The sequence below is a fragment of the Hemiscyllium ocellatum genome, chromosome 5, assembly GCF_020745735.1.
Source record: "Hemiscyllium ocellatum isolate sHemOce1 chromosome 5, sHemOce1.pat.X.cur, whole genome shotgun sequence".
Lineage (NCBI taxonomy): Eukaryota > Metazoa > Chordata > Chondrichthyes > Orectolobiformes > Hemiscylliidae > Hemiscyllium > Hemiscyllium ocellatum.
The window spans coordinates 137858186-137879675 of record NC_083405.1 but is presented as its reverse complement, the minus strand read 5'-3'; the positions used below and the strand labels follow the sequence as shown (position 1 = coordinate 137879675).

General features: G+C 44.1%; 1 protein-coding gene across 3 annotated transcripts in view; it reads right to left on the bottom strand.

The window, feature by feature from the left end:
- zgc:86598 (STKc_CK2_alpha domain-containing protein) overlaps positions 1–21490 on the bottom strand; it is an 84158-nt gene that overhangs the window by 60136 nt on the left and 2532 nt on the right. Inside the window, exon 1 of one of the 3 annotated variants that reach the window (XM_060825673.1) lies at positions 20302–20324. The exons of 1 other annotated variant lie outside the window; for it this stretch is intronic. The gene's annotated coding sequence lies outside the window, so the exon portion shown is untranslated. Of the gene's footprint in view, positions 1–10886; positions 11088–20301; positions 20325–21490 lie in introns of those variants that run through there. One more of the 3 variants, XM_060825672.1, reaches the window with a different exon arrangement.

Below are 21490 nucleotides of genomic sequence, written 5' to 3'. Positions count from 1 at the left end.
AGGTGTGGAAGTAAGGCCAATCGACCCATCGAGTCCACTCCGCCATTCAATCATGGCTGATGGGCATTTCAACTCCACTTACCAGCGTTCTCCCCGTAGCCCTTAATTCCTTGAGACAACAAGAATCTATCGATCTCTGCCTTGAAGACATTCAGCGTCCCGGCCTCCACTGCACTCTGTGGCAATGAATTCCACTTGCCCACCACTCTCTGGCTGAAGAAATGTCTCCGCACTTCTGTTCTAAATTTACCCCCTCTAATTCTAAGGCTGTGTCCACGGGTCCTAGTCTCCTCGCCTAACGGAAACAACTTTCTAGCGTCCACCCTTTCTAAGCCATGTATTATCTTGTACGTCTCTATTAAGTCTCCCTTAATCTTCTAAACTCCAATGAATACAATCCTAGGATCCTCAGCCGTTCCTCATATGTTAGGGTTGGAGGATCTGAGCTACAGAGAGAGGCTGAACAGGCTGGGGCTGTTTTCCCTGGAGTGTCGGACATTGAGGGGTGACCTTATAGAGGTTTACAAAATTATGAGGGGCATGGATAGGATAAATAGACAAAGTCTTTTCCCTAGGGTCGTGGAGTCCAGAACTAGAGGGTATAGGTTTAGGGTGAGAGGGGAAGAGATATAAAAGAGACCTAAGGGGCAATGTTTTCACACGGAGGGTGGTACGTGTATGGAATGAGCTGCCAGAGGAAGCGGAAGAGGCTGGTACAATTGCAACATTTAAAAGGCATTTGGATGGGTATATGAATAGGAAGAGTTTGGAGGGATATGGGCTGGGTGCTGGCAGGTGGGACTAGATTGAGTTGGGATATCTGGTCGGCATGGACAGGTTGGACCGAAGGGTCTGTTTCCATGCTGTACATCTCTATGACTCTATAACTGTAATACCATTACATCAGATTCCAGCCACTCCCTCTCAAACTGCAGGGTCAGTGCTATTATACTATGGTCATTGCCCTCTCAGGGTTCCTTTACCTACGGCTCCCTAATCAAGTATGCATCATTACACATTACCAAATTCAGAATTACTTGATCTCTAGCGGGCTCTGCCGTAAGATGCATCTTGTATTCCACAAATTCCTTTTCCTAAGATCTGCTAACATGCTAATTTTCCTAATCCAGCTACATATTGAGGACTCCCATGATGAGCGACAGGTTTAGACCGTGGATTGGGATCGGTTCCAGCATGGAGGGCCAAAGGACCTGTTCCTGGGCTGTAAATTTTCTCGGTTCTTTTTTTGTTCTTTATTATTGCAATAGTTCCTTTCTTACATGTGTGACAATGTAAACTTCACAACTTTAATAACTCTATGGATTGAATGAAGCAGCATTAACTTTTTCTGGAATAAACTGTTTCTCAAGATGACAAGCTGTTATACAGAGACTGAAAGTAATTAGCCATGTCTTGGCAAGATTATCAAACTGCTTTAACTCCTGCTGATAAACACTCAGGACAAGGATTGACTGCAGAAGAACTTAAGGAGTTAATTGCAGGAAAAGCTGCATTTTAAACAGACAGGCGAACCCTGAATGTAACAAGCTACAGGGGAGCTGCTTCTGATATAAAGGCAAGCCACAGGCTGGAGGTCTCCAGAAATGTAATCAACGGTGGGGACAAAAGAATGTTATGAATCATCAATAATGTCACACCACAAACTTGAAAGAGAGAAACTTGCATAAGAATCCAACACCAGAACAAGTCAGAAGCAGAACTTCAAAGAACAACATTGCACAAGGATCGAACCCCAAACACTTGCGAGAGACAGATTGCTGTTGGTGAAATCCTGGCCAGATTCCATCAATAATAAGGTAACAACCAAGTTGAGTTGCGAGGCTTATCTTACTGACTTGAGGGGTCTGAGTTTGGTTGCTACATGCAATAAAATTTAAATCATTGTTTCAGTACTTGACTATGGGAGATTTTTTTTATGAGTCATCCAATTAAAAGGTGATATGCGATGGAATTACCCACAACATATGCCTTTTCTATTTCCGGGTTTATTTTCTTCCCTACATCCTGATGACTGGTAGATGGCCAGTACACAACTTCAATCAGGATTTTATTTTCCCCTTTGTGGTTCCTCAACTCCATCTCTATTCCAGCATCACCCCAATCAATTTAAACTGTACAGAACAGGCCCTTTGGCCCATGATGTTGTACCGAACATGATGCCAAATTAAACTAATCCCTTCTGCCTGACCTTGATCCATATCCCTTCATTCCTTGTGCTTATGTAAAAGTCCCTTTAATGCCCTTATCTTATCTGGCTCCACCGTCACCCCTGGCGGTGCATCCCAGATTCCTAGCACTCTGTGTAAAAATACTTGCCCCTCCCATCCCCTTTGAATTTTCCCCTCTTACCTTAAATGCATGCCCCCTAGTATTAGACATTTCAACATCGGGAAAAAAGGTTTTGACTGTCAACCCTACCAATGCATCTCATAATTTTACAGATTTCTATCAAGTCTCCCCTCAGCCTCTGCTCCCCTAGAGGAAACAAGCTGAGTTTTTCTAGCTTCACTTTATAGCTTATACCTCTAGTCCATACAGCATCCTGGTAAATCTCTTCTGTACCATCTCCAAAACCTCCACATCCTTCCCATAATGTGGTGACCAGAACTGAACACAGTATTTTAAGTGCTGCCTAACCAAGGTCTTATAAAGCTGCAACATGATATCCTGACTCTTATACTCAGTTCTCTGACCAATAAAAGCAAGCATGTTTTTTGCCTTCTAAACAACCTTATCTACTTGTGTGGCGGCTTTCAGGGAACTATGGACTTGAACCCCAAGATCTCTCTGTACATCAACGTTGTTCAGGGTCCTGCTATGAACGGTATACTTTAACTTAACATTTGATCTCGCAAAACGCAGCACCTCACGCTTACCCAGGTTAAACTCCATCTGCCATTTCTTTGCCCATATCTGCAACTGATCTATATCCTCCTGTATCCTTTAACAACCTTCTACACTATCCACAACTCCACCGATCTTAGTATCGTCTGCAAATGTACTAACTCACCCAACTATGTTTTCATCCAAGTCATTTGTATACATCACAAACAGCAGTGATCTCAGTACGGATCCCTGTGAAACACCACAGTCATGAATCTCCATCCATCACTACCCTCTGCCTTCTATCGGCAAGTCAATTCTGAAGCCATGCAGCCAAGTGACCGTGGATCGTATACATCTGAATCTTCTGAATGAACCTACCAAGACAGACCTTGTCGAAAGCCTTACTAAAATCCATGAAGACAACGTCCAAGAATCCCTTACCTTGCCATCCTTGTCCTTCCTCCTGACTGGAACATGCCAGTCCTCAGCTCTCCCCAACAGGCCTTTCACCAATTCCTACATATCATGTGTGGACTTACCCAATAACAGCTCCTCCCAATTAACATTCCCCAGCTCCTGTCTAATACTAACGTAATTTGCCCTCCCCCAGTTTAGTGCCTTGCCACAAGGCCTTGACTTATCCTTATTCGTAGTTATCTTAAAACTTGAATACTGCTTTTCGTGTTTCCCGGCAAAGTGGACAAGTTCATATTTTTCTGTTTGATCGTCTATCTGCCAATTTGTTTGCCCTTTTCAACCTATCTAGACCCTTTTGCAGACTCTACAAGTTTCACTAAAACTAGCTTTCCTACATCCTCTGGTGTCATCAGCAAATTTAGCAACCCTGGGTAAATCGCTTCTGCGCCCTCTCCAGTGCATTACATCCCTTCCACAATGGGGATTCTAGAACTGCACACTTCATCACCCTGCCCCAACCACCCAGTTTTTCATCCAGCTCCCCCTACACCCACCCCAAGTCCTGAAGAAGGGTTACACCCCGAAACGTCGACTTCTCCACCTCCTGAAGCTGCCTGGCTTGCTGTATTCTTCCAGCCTCCTGCCTGTCTACTTTGGGTTCCAGCAACTCTTACTGAGTTAAGAGCAGGTAGGTTATGCTGAAAGTGTACAAGACATTGTTTGGGCCACAGCTAAAGTATTGTGCGCAATTCTAGAATCCACATTGTGTAAGAGATGTGAAAGCACTGGAGGGGGCGCAGAAGAGGTTTATCCAGGTGTTGCCTGGGCTGGAGAGTTTAACTCACAGAGAAAGACTGGACAGACTCAGGCTGTTTTACTCCCAGCAGAGGGGATGGAGATGTACAAAGCTGAGGGACACAGACAAAATAAAAGTTTGCCCTTGATGGAGGGATCAATACCAGGAGGCATAGGTTTAAGGTAAGCAGCAGAAGGTTTAGAGGAAACGTGAAGATGAATGTTACCATCCAGAAGGCAGTGGGAATCTGGAACTCACTGCCTGCAAGGTTTTTTCTGCGCTGCCAATATCTGTGACTCTATGGCTGAATAAGATAGAGTTCTGATAGTCAGGGACTTAAAGGTTAGGAGGAACAGACAGAAAAATGCTGCTGTAATCAGCCAAGATCTGAAGGAATGATGGAGCTGGTACAAAGGACTGATTTGAAAAATGTGATGCTGGAAAAACACAGCAGGCCAGGCAGCATCTGAGGAGCAGGAGAATCGACGTTTCGGGCATAAGCCCTTCTTCAGGAATAGCATCTCCAGCATCTGTAGCCCTCACTTTCTCCTCAAAGGACTGAATGACCTAATCCTCCCTGTGTGTACATGAATGCTGGGCCTATGGACCTGACACCACACCTTGCAGGATTTAATTCACTGGGCAATTACCTGTTGTTTAGGAGAATGCAGACTCATTGGCCAGGATTAGTGTATGCAACAGTGTGGCACTGGAAAAGCACAGCAGGTCAGGCAGCTTCCAAGGAGCAGGAGAGTCGACATTTTGGACATAAGCCCTTTATCAGGAACGTGATCATATTTTTCAACTCTGATCGTCAGCATCTGCAGTCCTCACTTTCTCCTTAGTGTACGTAGCAGCCAATTTTAAAATCAAGTTGAATTTACGGAAACAGAATAAATCCAGGAAAAGAAATAATTAAGATTTAAACTGAAATTCAAAATCTCCATTCAATCAGTATTAAAAGGTTACATTTGAAAGGTGAACAGATGAAAGAAGTCTCAATGATTGATTAGGAAAAAGCATTGAGAGCTTGTAGCTCAAGGAGGGAAATCATTTTTTTAAACTGCAATCAAACTTCACATTAGAGACTGCAGCAAACATACAACACAGCTCCTAAACCATGGCACACACTGCTCCATTCCCACCACAACACTAAACATTGGCCAGGAATAATGTCAATGGAATCATTTACAATCACCTGAGACAGCTGACAGGATCACTGAGGTTCAGCTGTGGAAGTATTCACAAGATCACTTTAGCAGAGAAGAGACCATTCTGCCCACACTGGCTCTCCAAGTAAGCAATTCAATCTGAGAGACAGAGATGTACAGCACGGAAACAGACCCCACCCCCAGTACAACTTGTCCATACCAACCAGATATCCTAAATTTATTTAGTCCCATTTGCCACCATTTCGCTCTGAACCCTTTCTATTCATGCATCCAACTAGATGCCTTTTTAATATTTTAATTGTACCAGCCTCCACCATTTCCTCTAGCAGTTCATTCCATACACGTACAACCCTCTGCATAAAAAAGTGACCCATAAGTCCCTGTTAAATCTTTCCACTCTCACCGTAAACCTTTGCCCACCACCCCAGGGAAAAGACCTTCAATATTCAACTTACCCATGCCCATCATGATTCTATAAGGTCATCTCTCAGCCTCCGACACTCCAGGGAAAACAGCCCCAACCTATTCAGCCTCTCCCTATAGCTCAAACCCTCCAACTCTGGCAACACTCATTGCCACTCTCGTCTTCCCTATATAACCCTGCACATAGGGTGGCACGGTGGCACAGTGGTTAGCACTGCTGTCTCACAGAGCATGAGACCCGGGTTCAATTCCCGACTCAGGCGACTGACTGTGTGGAGTTTGCACATTCTCCCCGTGTCTGTGTGGGTTTCCTCCGGGTGCTCCGGTTTCCTCCCACAGTCCAAAGATGTGTGGGTCAGGTGAATGGGCCATGCTAAATTGCCCGTAGTGTTAGGTAAGGGGTAAATGTAGGGGTATGGGTGGGTTGTGCTTCGGCGGGTCAGTGTGGACTTGTTAGGCCGAAGGGCCTGTTTCCACACTGTAAGTCTAATCTAATCTAATTATTAAACAAAACTGAAAATGCTGGAGAATCTCAGCAAGTCTGGTATCACTGTACATAGAACAGCAGAGTTAACATTTCGAGTCCAGTGATTTGAATTGAAGAGTATTGTGTGTGTGTGTGTAAGTGTATAAGGTGGGTTGGTGCGTAAATGGAGACAGTGTTGAGAGAGAGAGAGACAGAGAAAGAAAAGGGAAGCAGAAAAAAAAGGGATTACTGTTAGAAAGCCAGGGAATGTGTGATAATAGTTGAAAATAACCGTGCTGGGAGCAACCCATACAGGACATGGGAACGGTCGGAGGTTTACACACTTTCCAACCTGCCTCCACCAGACCCTCAGGCAGCACATTCCAAGCCCAAACTACTTGCTGTTTGAAGTAAGTTCTCCTCATGCCACAAGCGCTTCTTTTGGCAATTATAGGCAGCCCCTGATTTACAAATCTCCAGCCTACAAACGCTCTTACTGACCAACGGGTCCCATCCAGGGTGTAGTAAGCATTTTAAAAGATCCTACTAACAAACATTTCCTGTATTTTGTATTGCCTTACACTGTGTTCCAACTTATATACAATCGATTTGCAAATGTACTCAATAACAGAACGGGGACTGCTCCACTTTTAATCTGTGCATTCTCATTCTTGATCGTTCGACAAGCGGAAACAGTTTCCCCTGATCTACCCTGTCCAGAGACCATATGATTTTGAACACCTCGAACAGATCTCCTCTCAGCTTCTCATCTTCAAGAGAAACAATCCAGTTCCCTGTATTTTGTAAGGATTTAATAGCCAGGTCAGCATTTACAAGGTTACATTACAACAGTACAAGTATTAGATTAATGTCAGAATATTTATCCTAGTCTCTTATTTACAGTAAATACTGTTAAGTGAAGTGAATCAACATTGCGGACAGAGAAATTGCCAATACCCAGGGAAGCAAATTACTTGTAAACAACTTTCTGACCATTACTGACAACTCAACAAATATTTTCAACAGCAGTTACATTGTGGCTTTGCTGCCAGGTCAGAAATTACAATTTAATTGACTCAATTTCTCACGGTAGAAGTCAAATGCTGGATTTCCATTACCATTAGACTACTGCGTGATTGAACTCGAAACAAAGGTACAAATTGGAGAGGAAGATCAGTTTGGACTATGGCCAGTCTGATTTCACTGTGGACTGAACAGTGTTCGCAAGTAGCTGTCTAGTTGTCCTCACAAAGCACAGATGTGACCCAGACAACATCTGGACCCTCTCAAAGGATCCGAACTCACATTCCCATCCCAAATCAGAAAAATAACCTCTAACCCATCATTAATTCCAGACAGGATGACCATAAGACTATAAGGCATAGGAACAGATTTAGGTCATTTGGCCCATTAAGTTTGTTCTGCTATTCGATCACGGCTGACATGTTCCTCAACCCCATTCTCCTGCCTTCTCCTTGTAACCCTTAATCTCTTTATTAATCAAGAACCTATCTATCACTGCTTTAAATACACTCTGGCTTGACCTCCGCAAATGTCTGTGGCACAGATTCCCCACCATCTGGCTGAAGAAACTCCTCCTCATCTCAGTTCTATCCCTTCACCCTGAAGCTGTGCCCTCAGATCCTACTGGTGGAAACATCTTCTCCATGTCCCTCTATCCAGGCGTCTCAGTATTCTGTAACTTCCAACCAGATTCCACCACCCCCCACACCTTCCAAACTCCATTGAGTACAGACCCAGAATCCTCAACCACTCCTCACATAAGCCCTTCATGCCCAGGAGCATTCTTAAGAACCCCCTCTGACCCCCTCCAACACCACACCCTCCTCCGACCTATCACCATTACCCCCACCTCCATCCACCTATTGTACTCTCAGCTCCCTTCCCCCCCTAGCCCTACCCCAATCCCATTTATCTCTCCATCCCCTCAGCTCACAAGCCTCATTCCGGATGAAGGGTTCTTGCCCGAAATGTCAATTCTCCTGCTCCTCGGATGCTGCCTGACCAAGCTGTGCTTTTCCAGCACCACTCTCATTGGCTCTGATCTCCAGCACCTGCAGTCCTCACTTTCTTCTAGCATCTCTGAAAGGCTTGGCTCCAATTTTGTGTTTGTTCTGGGCTCTTTCCACAAGAGGGAATTGTTCTGCAATCTAGCTTACTGAATGCCTTTGAAACATCCTGATGAACACCTTCTCAACTCAAGGAAATCTGGCAAGTCTGTGCTATACTCCCACCAATTATCCTTCCTGAGTTGTGGGACCTACAAGTAAACCCAGTGACGCCTGATGAGTCTGGTAGATAAGGGTGGCATTTTCAGACTGGCAAACTATAACTAGCGGACTGCCACAGACAACAATGCCATGGCCACAATTATTTGCAATAAATATTAATGATTCTGATTAGAAAAGTAATTATATCATAACCAGGTTTGCCAATGTCAAATATAGGTGGCAAGGCAACTGTTGAAAATGACAGAGTCTGCAGAGAGATGTAAACAGTTTAAGTGAGTGAGCAAGAAACTCAGCCGACAGAATACAATGTAGGGAAAAGTGAGGGAATGCATCTTAGCAGGAAGAACACAGTGTTCAACGTTATTTTAATGGGGAAAATGTGCAGAACAATTTGGGAGCACTCCTACATCAATCACAAAAAAACTTGCATTGAAGTTGAGCGAGTAATAGAAATGGCATATACAGAAGGTTTTTATTTCAAATAGAATGGAACATAAAAGTAGGGAGGGTTTTCTAAAACTGTACAAGGCACTGGACAGACCACAGCTGGAATACTGTGAACAGTTCTGGGCCCCTTATCAATGCAAAGACACACTGGCACCGGCAGGTTTAAGATGGCTCACTCGGCTGATCCTAGGTATGGAGGGATTTTCTTAGGCAGAGAGGTCAACTCGATCGGGCCTGTACCCTCTGGAATTCAGAGGGATAAAAGGCAATCTTATTGAAACATACAGAATTTGCCGAACCTTAACAGAGGATATATGGAAAGGTTACTTCCCCTTGTGGGAGAGTCTGGGACCAGAAGGCATTACCTCAGAGTAAGGGATTGCAGACAGAGATGAGGAAGTATTTCTCCTTTGAGATGGAGTTCTTTGCCATAGAGAGTCAGTAAGTATAGATAAGGATGATCTCAACAGATTTTTAATCAGTAAGAGAATGAGGTTTATGGTGAAAAGGCAGGAAAGTGGAGTTGTGGATTTACAGATCAGCCATGATCTCCCCGAATGGCAGAACAGAACTGAGGGGCTGAATGGCCTCCTTCTGCCCCCCCTCCCCCTATGGTCTTCATGGTAACTATGACTGATCCTGTGGATTTACCATTTTATACAAAACTTTTTCTGCCTTCCCAAACTCCATCTATAAAGCAAAACTCAAATACTCCCCATGTGCCTGGATGGGTGTAGCTCTAACAACACTCAAGAAGCTCAACACCATACAGGCAAAGCAGACCGCTTAACTGGCACGCGATCCACCATCTTCAACATCCCCTCCCTGCACCACTGACACTCATCAGAGTATACTGTCTCCAAGATACACTACAGAAATTCACCAAAGATCCTCAGAAAGCTCCTTCCAAACCCATCACCACTTCCATCTAAAAGGTGGAGGGCACAGATGCATGGAAACACCACCACGGGCAGGGTCCTCTCCAGACATGCACCATTTCGACTTGGAATGAAATTACTGTCATTAACCTCCATCAAATGACTGCAGCAGTTCATAATGGTAGCTCACTAACATTGGAGAAAGGTATCAGAGCACAGTAGCTTTCAATGGCTACTACCTTAGAACAGCAATATTCACTGCATGATTTTGGCTGCTTAGAGTTCACACTGGTCTTTTCTGTAGCCTAGGGTAGGGTAATACGTTTGGGTTGAATACTTTTCAGAGGGTCAGTGTGGACATGTTGGGCTGAAGGGTCTGTTTCCACACTGTAGGGTTTGTGTGGATTCTGCTCCCACCTCACTGCCCAACCCATCAAACCTGCGCTGAACCCTCTCAAGGTCTTACTGAGTCCCTGCTTGGGAGAGGGAAGCAACAAATGCAGGAGGGTCAGCGAGGGGGAGCATCAGATAGAGAACCAGCGTGAGGAAGAGACAACAAGCAGAGGCAAGTATAAAAGGGTAATGGAGCCATTCAGAATTAGTAAGTTATAAATGTGCACTTGGTCTATTGTACACAGTTACTAATACATTAATCACCAGGTTGTGTTTTTATTTCTTCATTCTTTCATGGGATGTTAGAGTGAGCAGGAAGGCCAGCATTTGCTGCCTATTAATCACTGCCCTCGAGCTTATTGTCTTGCTCAGTCACGTTAGAGGGTAGGTAAGAGTCAATCACAATGCTGTAAGTCTGGAGTTAGACCCAGACTGGGTAAGGATCGCAGATTCCCTTCTCTAAAAGGACACTAATGAAACAGGGTGGGTTTTTATGACAACCATTGCTGAGGGCAGCTTTACAAATTGAACTCAAATCCCAACAGCTGCCATATCTGCAGACCTTCGTCGGGGCCCCTGGCTCATTAATCCTGAGACATTACCACTACGTCACGATTCCCCAAGTACCAAGATTCCTTATGAAAACAAACCAGAAAGTAAGCAACTTTTAAAGTCTACTTGCAGCTCGATTAAAATTTCCCAGAATCCCAAGTGTTAATCAATAAATTTCACCTCAAAGGACAGGCAGATACTTAGAAATACCACCCCCTGTATGTTTCCCACTGAGCCACTCACCGGCCTGACTTGGGAATACAAATCACCATTCCTTCAGTGTCGCTGGGTCAGAATCCTGGAATTCCCCTCCAAAAAGCACTGGGAGTTCAGGGACAACCAAAGGACGACAGCAGTTCAAGAGAGTAGCTCCTCACCACCTTCTCTAGGGCAGTTAGGGATGGGCAATGAAAATTGGCCTCAGCAACGCTTACGCAAAAATCAAAGAATGAAAACAACAATTTCCAGGAAGCAGTCACCGGATTCAAGAAATAAACAGGATCATTTAAGAGCCGTAGAAATGAAGAATCACAATATTAAAACCTGAAATAGAGCTCTTCACAGCCTGTGAACAGAATCTTGGCAGCACAGTCCCTCAACTCAGCAACAGAAAACACTTGTAGAACATTGATCACACTGTGCAAACACAGCAGAGCTCTGCATCCATTTGGATTAGAACTTTACCACAGAAACTCCTGTCCAAAATGCACATTTAAACAAACACAGCCCAGACATCTAAAACAACCCACACGCCGAACAAATTTAAATTCTTCAACCACCCATTCATTAAGCGTGCTTGGTAAGGCCCAACTATGAGGCAGGAATGCTCTCAGGCAACCCACAGAAACACCACCCACAAACACAATGTAATCACTGAGCTCGAGTGAAGCCTTCGATCACAAAACACAAAACACAAACTGGCAAAGCACACACCTTTAATCCCAGAGTGACAGCAGAGGAATCAAAATTAAACACATAAGACAGAAAAGAAAAATTCATATATACATAAAATACGCCTTTTCACATCTCCAGCTCCCAAAACATCACGGACAGGCCACTCATTGATAATGAAGCTGTGAATTAATGCACAGCAAGTCCTGAAAGCAGCAATGCGTTCGTGAGCAGATAATCTGTTTTTCATTAAAATGCCAGTTGAGTGTTAAACGTTGCCTGCTCTTCGACTCGTGCATGGACTCTGCATTCAGCCAGGGCAGAGAAACACAGAAACATGGTAAACAGGAGCTGGGGTAGGCCACTCAACACGATGATGGCTGATCATCCAATTCAGTGCCTTGTTGCTGCTTGCTTTCCCCCTTTACTCTCTGACCCCATTAGCCTTAAGAACTATATCTGCCTCCTTCTTGAAAATATTCAATATTTTGGCCTCAACCACCTCCTGTAGAAATCAATTCCACAGGCTCACCACTCTCCTCATCTCAGTCCGACATGATCTACCACAAGGTGCAGAGCTCCCTCAGCGCCGACCCTCCGACAGTGCGGTGCTCCCTCAGCACCAACCCTCCGACAGTGCGGCAATCCCTTGGCGCCGACCCTCACACAGTGCAGCGCTCCCTCAGCACTGACGCCTACTCCCCACTCCCACCAACCAACACACACACACACACACACACACACACACAAACACACCAGGTAGCCCATCACCCCCTTAAGGTAAAAACAATGACTGCAGATGCTGGAAACCAGATTCTGGATCAGTGATGCTGGAAGAGCACAGCAGTTCAGGCAGCATCCAATGAGCAGCAAAATCGACGTTTCGGGCAAAAGCCCTTCATCAGGATCACCCCCTTAAGGGCAATACAGGATGGTTACTCAAATTTCCTGATGACACTGGGTGAAATTCCAATACATAGCGTCGAGGGAAAGTAAATCTTTCCTTTGGTGAGGAGTCCTGAGCTACCACGGTATACCAGGTGGATAAGACCATAAGACATATGAGCAGAAATCAGGCCATTCAGCCCATTGAGTCTGCTCTACCATTCAATCATGGCTGATAGATTTCTCAACCCCATTCTCCCTGTAACCATTGATACTTAAGAACCTATCTATTTCCATTTTAAATGTACTCAGTGACCTGGCCTCCAAAGCCTTCTGTGGTAATGAATTTTATAGATACACCACTCTTTGGCTGAAGACGTTTCTCCTTATCTCCATCTTATAAGGTGTTCCCTTTATGCTAAGGGTGTGCCCTCAGGTCCTAGTCTCTACTACCAATGAAAACATCTTCCCAATGTCTACTCTGTCCAGGCCAATCAGTATTTTGTAATTTTCAATTAGACCTCCCTTTATCCTTAGGAGAAAGTGAGGACTGCAGATGCTGGAGATCAGAGCTTAAAAATGTGTTGCTGGGAAAGCGCAGCAGGTCAGGCGGCATCAAAGGAGCAGGAGAATCGACGTTTCGGGCATAAGCCCTTCTTCAGGAATGAGGAAGGTGTGCCAAGCAGGCTAAGATAAAAGGTAGGGAGGAGGGACTTGGGGGAGGGGCGTTGGGAATGCGATAGGTGGAAGGAGGTTAAGGTGAGGGTGATAGGCCGGCGAGGGGATGGGGGCGGAGAGGTCGGGAAGAAGATTGCAGGTCAAGAAGACAATGCTGAGTCTGAAGGTTGGGACTGAGAAAAGGTGGGGGGAGGGGAAATTCCCCAACCCTCTGGTTTCTGACTGTCCTTCACCACATTACATGCTTTTTCGCTGTTCTTGACGTCCCTAGTCAGCCATGGTTGCTTCATCCTCCCTGTACCACACTACGTTTTTTGTTAGGGATGAATTTTGACCATCTCTCACCAACATGCTGTACTCTCAGCTCTTTACTCAAATACTCCAATTCCTTTGTAAGAAATCCATTTGTTGTTGGTGTTTACTTCCTAGACAAGATACTAAATCTTTCTAAATATAAACACTTCCTCGTCTGATACCATTAAAAAAAATGTCAGTTTTGCTTTTATGACAGATAACTTTGCACATTCCTGCCCACCCACTTAACCTGATTTTATCCCCTGCAGCCTCTGTGCCATCCACACTAGAGGGTCATTTAGCTCAGTTGGCTGAACGGCTGGTTTGTGACAGAGTGGCGCTAACAGTGTGGGTTCGAAGATGGCGGCGACCCAGCAAGACTGGGTCCACAGTGCTCTACCCAAAACTTGGGAAAAGTGGGCTATCCACCCCCACCACACTCACTAAACCATTTATAATAGTTGTTAACCTTAAATAGTTACCTATTAGTACATTTAAATAGTCTAATACTAGCTGGAAAATGAGTAAAGGGAAGGGAACAGGCGGCTCTAAGAAAGCAGGGACCCCTCCCCCACCCTCTCCCTCTTCAGCTGCAACAAAGGTGTCTTCAGCTGCTTCAGGAGATTTACCAATGAAGATGAGCTTTGAGGAGATGTTTGCCAGGTGGGAGGCGAAGATTGATGCTTTTATCGATGAGTCTCGGCAGAGCAGAGAAGCACTATCAGCCGAGCTGCAGAAGCAGGGCAGAGACATTCAGGAATTGGAGTGCCGAGTCAGAGAGGTGGAGTCGAAGGCCGCAGCCTCAGAGACTGGGATAAAATCAACAGCCGACCACATCCGTTTTCTCGAGAATCGAGTCCAGAACCTAGAAAACCACATTGATGACCTCGAAAATCGATGTCATAGAAAAAATATTCGGTTGTTGGGCCTTCCCGAGCAGGAAGAGGGAGGCCAGCTGACAGCATTCTTAGAGCATTGGCTGCCACAATTTTTAAATCTGCAGGCTGGATCAGGCCAGGTAAGGGTAGAATGGGCCTACCGGGTCACAGTACGTGGGCCCGGCTCAACCCAGCGCCCACACCCGGTCCTGTTCCAGCTGCAGAGCTATAGGGAGAGGCAGATGCTCCTGGAAGCCTCAAGAAATCTGGGAAAAGATCCCCAAGCTATGACCCACAAAGGATCCAGGATCATGCTGTTCCAGGACTTCTCCCCAGCTTTGGTCCGAAAGAGGAAGGCATTCGATGAGGCGAAGAAGCGTTTAAGGGACTTAAATATCCAGTACTCCTTACGATATCCAGCAACGCTACGCCTTAGCCACGAAGGATCCATATATAACTTCGGATCACCGGAGAAGGCTAAGGAATTCTTGGACTCTCTTAAATAAGCTGTAAGAGATTGTGGACGCTGGTCTGCCTTTCCCATTATTTTGGTTTACATCCCTTCATCTTTTCTTATCTTTCCCCCTATGTGTGTATGTATATATATATATGTTGGGGCGTTTGGTTAATGTTGATGGGGGGGAGGTGGTTACCTTATTCTATTTTACTTCTGTTTTTAGGAGCAGGGTTGTTTTTCTTTCCCCTGTTATTTTGTGGTATTATATTTAAGTATTACGTGTTGAGATTGTAATCTTATAGTTATATATGGTATTAATATTCCCAAATATATTTAGATGTGGGTGTGGGTGGGGGTGGGGTGTTCACTGTTAACTCTAGCTTTATATTATATTTGAATTCTCCTCATTTTATTGAGGAACACCTGGGTCAAGGGTGGGGCACTGGTTGGAAGAGGGTAAGATGGACTGTGGGAGAGGAAGTGACGCTCCCTGGGAACAAGGGAGAAAATCTCCAATTTGGAATGTTTTATATTTTTTATACTTAGAAAGAGTTTTTTGTTATATTGTTTTGAGTGTATCAGAGAATCTTTACTTTTGTAAATCTTGTATGCTCCATGCTCGGGATGTTCTAGATAGGGTTTCCCCTCCCGAGGGGTCTCGGATCTGTCCAGATGATTATGGCTGAACAGTCGGTTAAGTGGTGCACCTGGAATGTCAGGGGGAGTAATTCGCCAGTTAAAAGGAAGAAAATATTATCAAATCTTAAGAAGGAGAGAGTTGATATAGCTCTCCTACAGGAGACACACCTGTCGGATAAAGAACACTTAAAATTACGACAGGGCGGATTTGATCAGGCCTTTTTTTCCTCTTTTAATTCAAAAAGCAGGGGAGTCGTTATCCTTGTCCGGAAGAACTTCCCTTTGAAAATTCTAAATCAGATAAAAGACGAATCTGGACGATATATTTTGATTAAAGCCCTCATAAATGGAGAGGAATATGGGATCTTAAATGTATACTGCCCCCCGGCACACCCCTTTAAATTCATAACGGAAGCTTTTTCAAAACTGATGGCCTTTGGTGCCCATCATACAATTATAGGGGGAGACTTTAATTGTATTATGGATCCGGAAATAGACAGGATTCCCAAGAGTGCCGCTGGAGTATCTCCCAGATCTAGACAACTGGCGGACCTGAATAAAGAATTAGGATTGGTAGATGTATGGAGATGTCGCCATCCACAGGGTAGAGATTTTTCTTTCTACTCTAATCCACATAAATGTCACACAAGAATTGATATGTTTTTTGCCCCATCGATTTTTCTAAACTCTATAGCAACCTGTAAAATAGGTACTATAGCAATCTCTGACCATGCCGCTGTATACATGGAAACTAAGGTAAAGAACAATGGGACATCTGCTCGGCATTGGCGTATGGACCCCTTCCTGATAAAAGATAGCAAATTTTTAAAGTACTTCTCCCAAGAACTTAAAACTTTTTTAGAAATTAATACTGGTACGGCTAGCAATCCGTCAATGATGTGGGAGACCATCAAAGCTTATGCACGAGGTTTGATCATCTCCTATTCAGCGACTCAGAGGAAAATGAAGGGAGAGCAACAGCGTCTGCTCGAAGCTCGCCTAAAAGCAGCCGAAACAGCATACGCTGATAGACCTTCTATCACAAAATTGCAGAGGATTACAGCTCTTAGGACAGCTTTAAACACCGCGCTTACTCAAACGGCTAAAAGGGAAATATTATTTGCGAAACAAAGATTATATGAATATGGCGACAAACCGGGTAGATACTTAGCATTTCTTGCAAAGAAAAAGAAAGCCCCTCAAACTATTCCGACCATCAAGGAAAGTACAGGTACCCTGACTCATGATCATAAAAAGATCAATGCGACCTTTAAAGAATTTTATTCTGAACTATATAGATCGCAGGATTGTGAAGATAGGATTAGGAGGATGCAGTCATTTTTTAAAAATTTGACCTTCCCGGGCCTGACTCCGGAACAGGTGTCGGCCCTAAATACCCCTTTAACAGTCCAAGAAATACTTGAGGCAATTAGGCAACTTCAGAGCGGAAAAGCACCGGGCCCGGATGGTTTTCAAGCTGAATTCTATAAAGAATTTACAGGAATATTGGTTGACCCACTTATGGATATGTATAATTTTGCGCATAGTCAGGTCTGTCTCCCGCCCACGCTGAAAGAAGCAAATATTTCTCTTATCCTCAAAAAAGGAAAAGACCCAGAAGATTGTGCATCTTACAGACCAATATCCTTACTAAATGTAGACTTTAAAATTCTCTCAAAAATGTTAGCACTAAGACTAGAAAGGGTACTGCCATATATTATAAAGGAGGACCAGACGGGATTTATTAAGGGCCGCAGATCATCCAATAATATCAGAAGGGTCTTGAATATGATCCAAGCCTGTCATCAGGGAAAGATACCAGGAGTAGTAATTTCATTGGATGCGGAAAAGGCATTTGATAGGGTTGAATGGTCATATTTATTTTACACATTGGAAAGGTTTGGCGTTGGACAGGTGTTTACCAAATGGGTTTCAACATTGTATAATGACCCCAAAGCAGCTGTTATTACTAATGGGTTAAGATCGGATGGCTTCAGTGTGGGTAGGGGCTGCCGTCAAGGATGTCCTCTCTCACCATTGTTGTTTACACTGATAATCGAACCATTAGCAGAAGCCATCCGGACTGATCCTAATATAATGGCCCCGAGGATTGGTACAGGTAAACACAAAATTACCCTCTATGCAGATGACGTTCTCTTATTCCTCAGTAATCCTTTAATGTCAGTGCCTCGTCTAATTCAAGTTATTAATACATTTAGTGTATTCTCAGGCTATAAAATTAATTTTTCAAAATCGGAAGCCATGCCAATGGGTGGTCTGGCTATGATACCCCACTTAATGGACGGATCCCCTTTTCCCTTCCGTTGGTCCCTGGAGGGCTTCTTATATTTAGGTATTTTTATCACGCCAGTATTTGATCAGCTGTATAGGGCTAATTTTGTACAATTAATGGAAAGGATAAGGCAGGACCTCCAGCGATGGAGAGACCTTCCGATTTCCTGGCTAGGGAGAATAGCATTAATTAAAATGAATGTTCTGCCCCGTCTCTTATATCCTATGAGAATGCTCCCGCTGATGCTGCCAAGGCTAGCCCTACGTAAATTATATGGCTGGTTGGGCTCCTTTATTTGGAACCATAGACGGCCCCTTATTAAGCTGAAGAAGCTACAGCTTCCACAGGCAAGGGGAGGACTGGACTTCCCAGACTTTAGGAAATATCAGTTAAGCTCCCTACTAAGTTACATAGCTGATTGGGTTTCATCTGATCCACAATCAATTTGGCTGGATATCGAAGCCTCCCAAGTAAAATACCCACTTATTAACCTTTTATTTTCAGATAAGAGGAAAATCATTACAGACCACAGTAAAAATCCCATAATATTAAACACAATTAAGGCCTGGAATATAATGCGGCAAAATGAGGGTAACTCACATAAAACATCCCCCCATGCACCAATAGTAGGCGCATGGGGATTCCAACCGGGGATTACAGATGCCACCTTTAAACTCTGGAGATCCAGGGGCAGCTCATGCTTAGGGGACCTATTTAAAGATGGGATCCTGATGTCCTTTGAGCAGCTGCGTCTGAAATTCAGAATACCTAATGGGGATCTCTTTCGATACTTCCAAGTTCGAGATTATATACAGAGGAAGACTACATTAATAGATAGTCTTTATAAATCAGACAGAGAACGTAATGTTTTACGACCAGCGGGGGCATCCTCCGTTAGTACTATATACCATTTGCTACATGATGAAGTCTCAGGAGACATGGATGACCTGCTTAAAACATGGGAGCAGGACTTGGGGCTAGAAATCTCTGAGGATATGTGGAATGACATTTGGGAAAATGCTAGAAGAATTGCTATCTGTAACAGAACTCAGGCTATCCAACTAAAGATACTTCATAGGGCCCATATAGCTCCGGCTCGACTGGCAAAATTTAAGGCAGGAGCATCTCCAATGTGTCCCAAATGCAAAATAGAGGTGGGTACTCTTGTACATTGTCTGTGGACTTGTCAGAAAATCCGCAGATACTGGACTAAAGTGGCAAATACCCTGACAGAAATTTTAGGAACGGAAATTAGGGTGGACCCTGTATCTCTCCTTTTGGGCTTTTCGAACCTCTCATCTCTGGATATGCATGGGAAGAGACTATTTTCTATTCTCTCTTTCTGTGCAAGGAAAAATATTTTGGTGAACTGGGTGGCTGAGGGCCCCCCTGGACTTTCAAATTGGCACAGATTAATTATGGAATATATCCCCCTTGACTTCCTCACAAATATGGTGCACCGAAAGACTGAATTATTTTATAAAATATGGCAGCCCTTTTTGAATTATATAAATGCAGATATTTCGACTATCCTAACAAGGGCTTTTATTTAGTGAAGATTTCAGACCGGGCTGCTCCGGGGCCCCTTGGGAGAGGAATCCTGCGCGAATACGGGTTTTATTATATTTGATGTTTATACATTCCGAGCATGTAAGAGACTTAAGTATGCACTCTGGTTAGTTATAGGTTAGATTAGTAGAAAGTTGAGTTTTTTTTCTTTCTTTTTTTCGTTTCTTTTTTTTTTCTTTTTTGTTTTTTTTCTTTCTCTTTTCTTTGTTAAATTATGACTATTGTATATATGATTTAATTGTACATCAATGTTTGTATTTGAGAGTTTTGTTTATTTTTGTAAATTTGCAAAAATGTTAAATTTCAATAAAAATATCTACAAAAAAAAAGTGTGGGTTCAATTACTGCTCTGGCTGAGGTTACTGCGAAGGACTCTCCTTCCCAACATCCTCCCTCTCCTGAAACATGGTGACCCCTGGTTTAACCACCAGACTGCAGCCCTGTTGTAAGTCAATGGACTCGACCCATACAAGCCCTTCTCATCAGGAACATCCTTCCTATATTTACCTTGCTCCAGAATATCCCACTAGAATTTTATAGATTTCTATGAGATATACCTCATGCTTTGTGATAACATCGCACAGTACCTGATCAAAGCTTTTTTTGATAACCTAAGTTAAGTACATCCACTGTAAAGTCCCTTATCCATTTTAATAATTAGAACTTCAAAAACCACAGATTTGTCAAGATACAACTTTCCATCAATAATGTGGTTCTGGATCAGAATAAGATAGTATGAGGAACACAAATACATTCACACACTGGGCTCTCTCCTCTCAAAAGAACAGGACTACGTTCACCCCGTTCCAATTCTTGGGAAATGTTGCAGAATATCCGGAATCCATGTTTTGTCATAAGGTACTCGAGTGACGGCGAAACACATCAAGAATCAGGAAAGACTGTCTTAAAACTTACATCTTTCCTTTCTCCCTCCATCCTATAGCACTTGGCCTTAGACAATGATCAGCACCTGTGGGGGAAAATAAATCCTCACAAAAATAAAGGCCCAGTCCCTTGGACTCTTGTGCAGGCCACTGCACCCTGTCCAAGCAATGAACAGGTTCAGAGACTCACCTCTGACATAACGACAGACAAGATTAATCCACTCATGGTCCCTTCCTCAGATACAAGCACATCACGGAAATTATGACCGTTCAGGAAGTGATTGTCAAACTTCCAAACACAGGGCCACGGGGGGAGTATACAGTGAGAACTTTGGCAGTATGTCTCTGCATTCCAATCAACAACTGCACAGAGATCAGACCTTGATACATAAGCTATCTTTCTTAAGACTCAGCTGCTGCAAAGGGGAGAAATCCAAATCTCTGTTCAAATACATGCCTCAAATGTAACAGCAATCCTGGGCGCTGCAGTGGATAAAACGGACAGCAACAAAAGGTCAGTTCTGAAACAGCAACACCCTCGCGAAAATCTCTCTTCAGAGGAGGAGTAAAACTCACTCACAACAGCCACTGTCCCCAGGCAGGGCAGAACAAGCAGGGAAATGCATTCAGACTGTCTCCACAGACTGTCTTCAGACAACTCCCAGCTTCTGCCTGTCTAACATGAGGCAAATAGCACAGAGGTGTTACAGGATAATTACATACATTTCATAACGAGAGATCTGCGTGCGAAAACTGTAACATACAACACCACAAATTCCACCAATTGCACCAACATCTATATGGAATTACGCATCTTTAAATTAAAACTGAATTACATTCCCAGCTTGCATTGTTTCGGCGTCAATTATTTTCTCGGGGATGCATATTATAAATTTCACAAGAAATTTCACACACTGCACTCAAATTCAAACATGTAGGGGAGGCTGAATCATCTTTCCGCCACACATTCACTATCTAACATGAAAACATATTTTACAAAAACACTTTACAAATGGGGCTGAGTTGATTAAATTAGATTAGATTACTTACAGTGTGGAAACAGGCCCTTCAGCCCAACAAGTCCACACCGACCCTCCGAAGAGCAACCCAGACCCATTCCCCTACATTTACCCCTTTACCTAACACTACGAGCAATTTAGCGTGGCCAATTCACCTAACCTGCATATTTTTGGACTGTGGGAGGAAACCCACATGGGAGGGGGGGGGGGGGGGACAGGAGGGGAGTGGCAGGGAGAGACGGGAGGGGAGAGGGGGTGGGGAGTGGGCTGAGGGGGGGAGTGGGCTGAGGGGGGGAGGGGGAGGGACGGGAGGGAGTGGGGGGAGGGGGAGGGACGGGAGGGGAGTGGGGGGAGGGACGG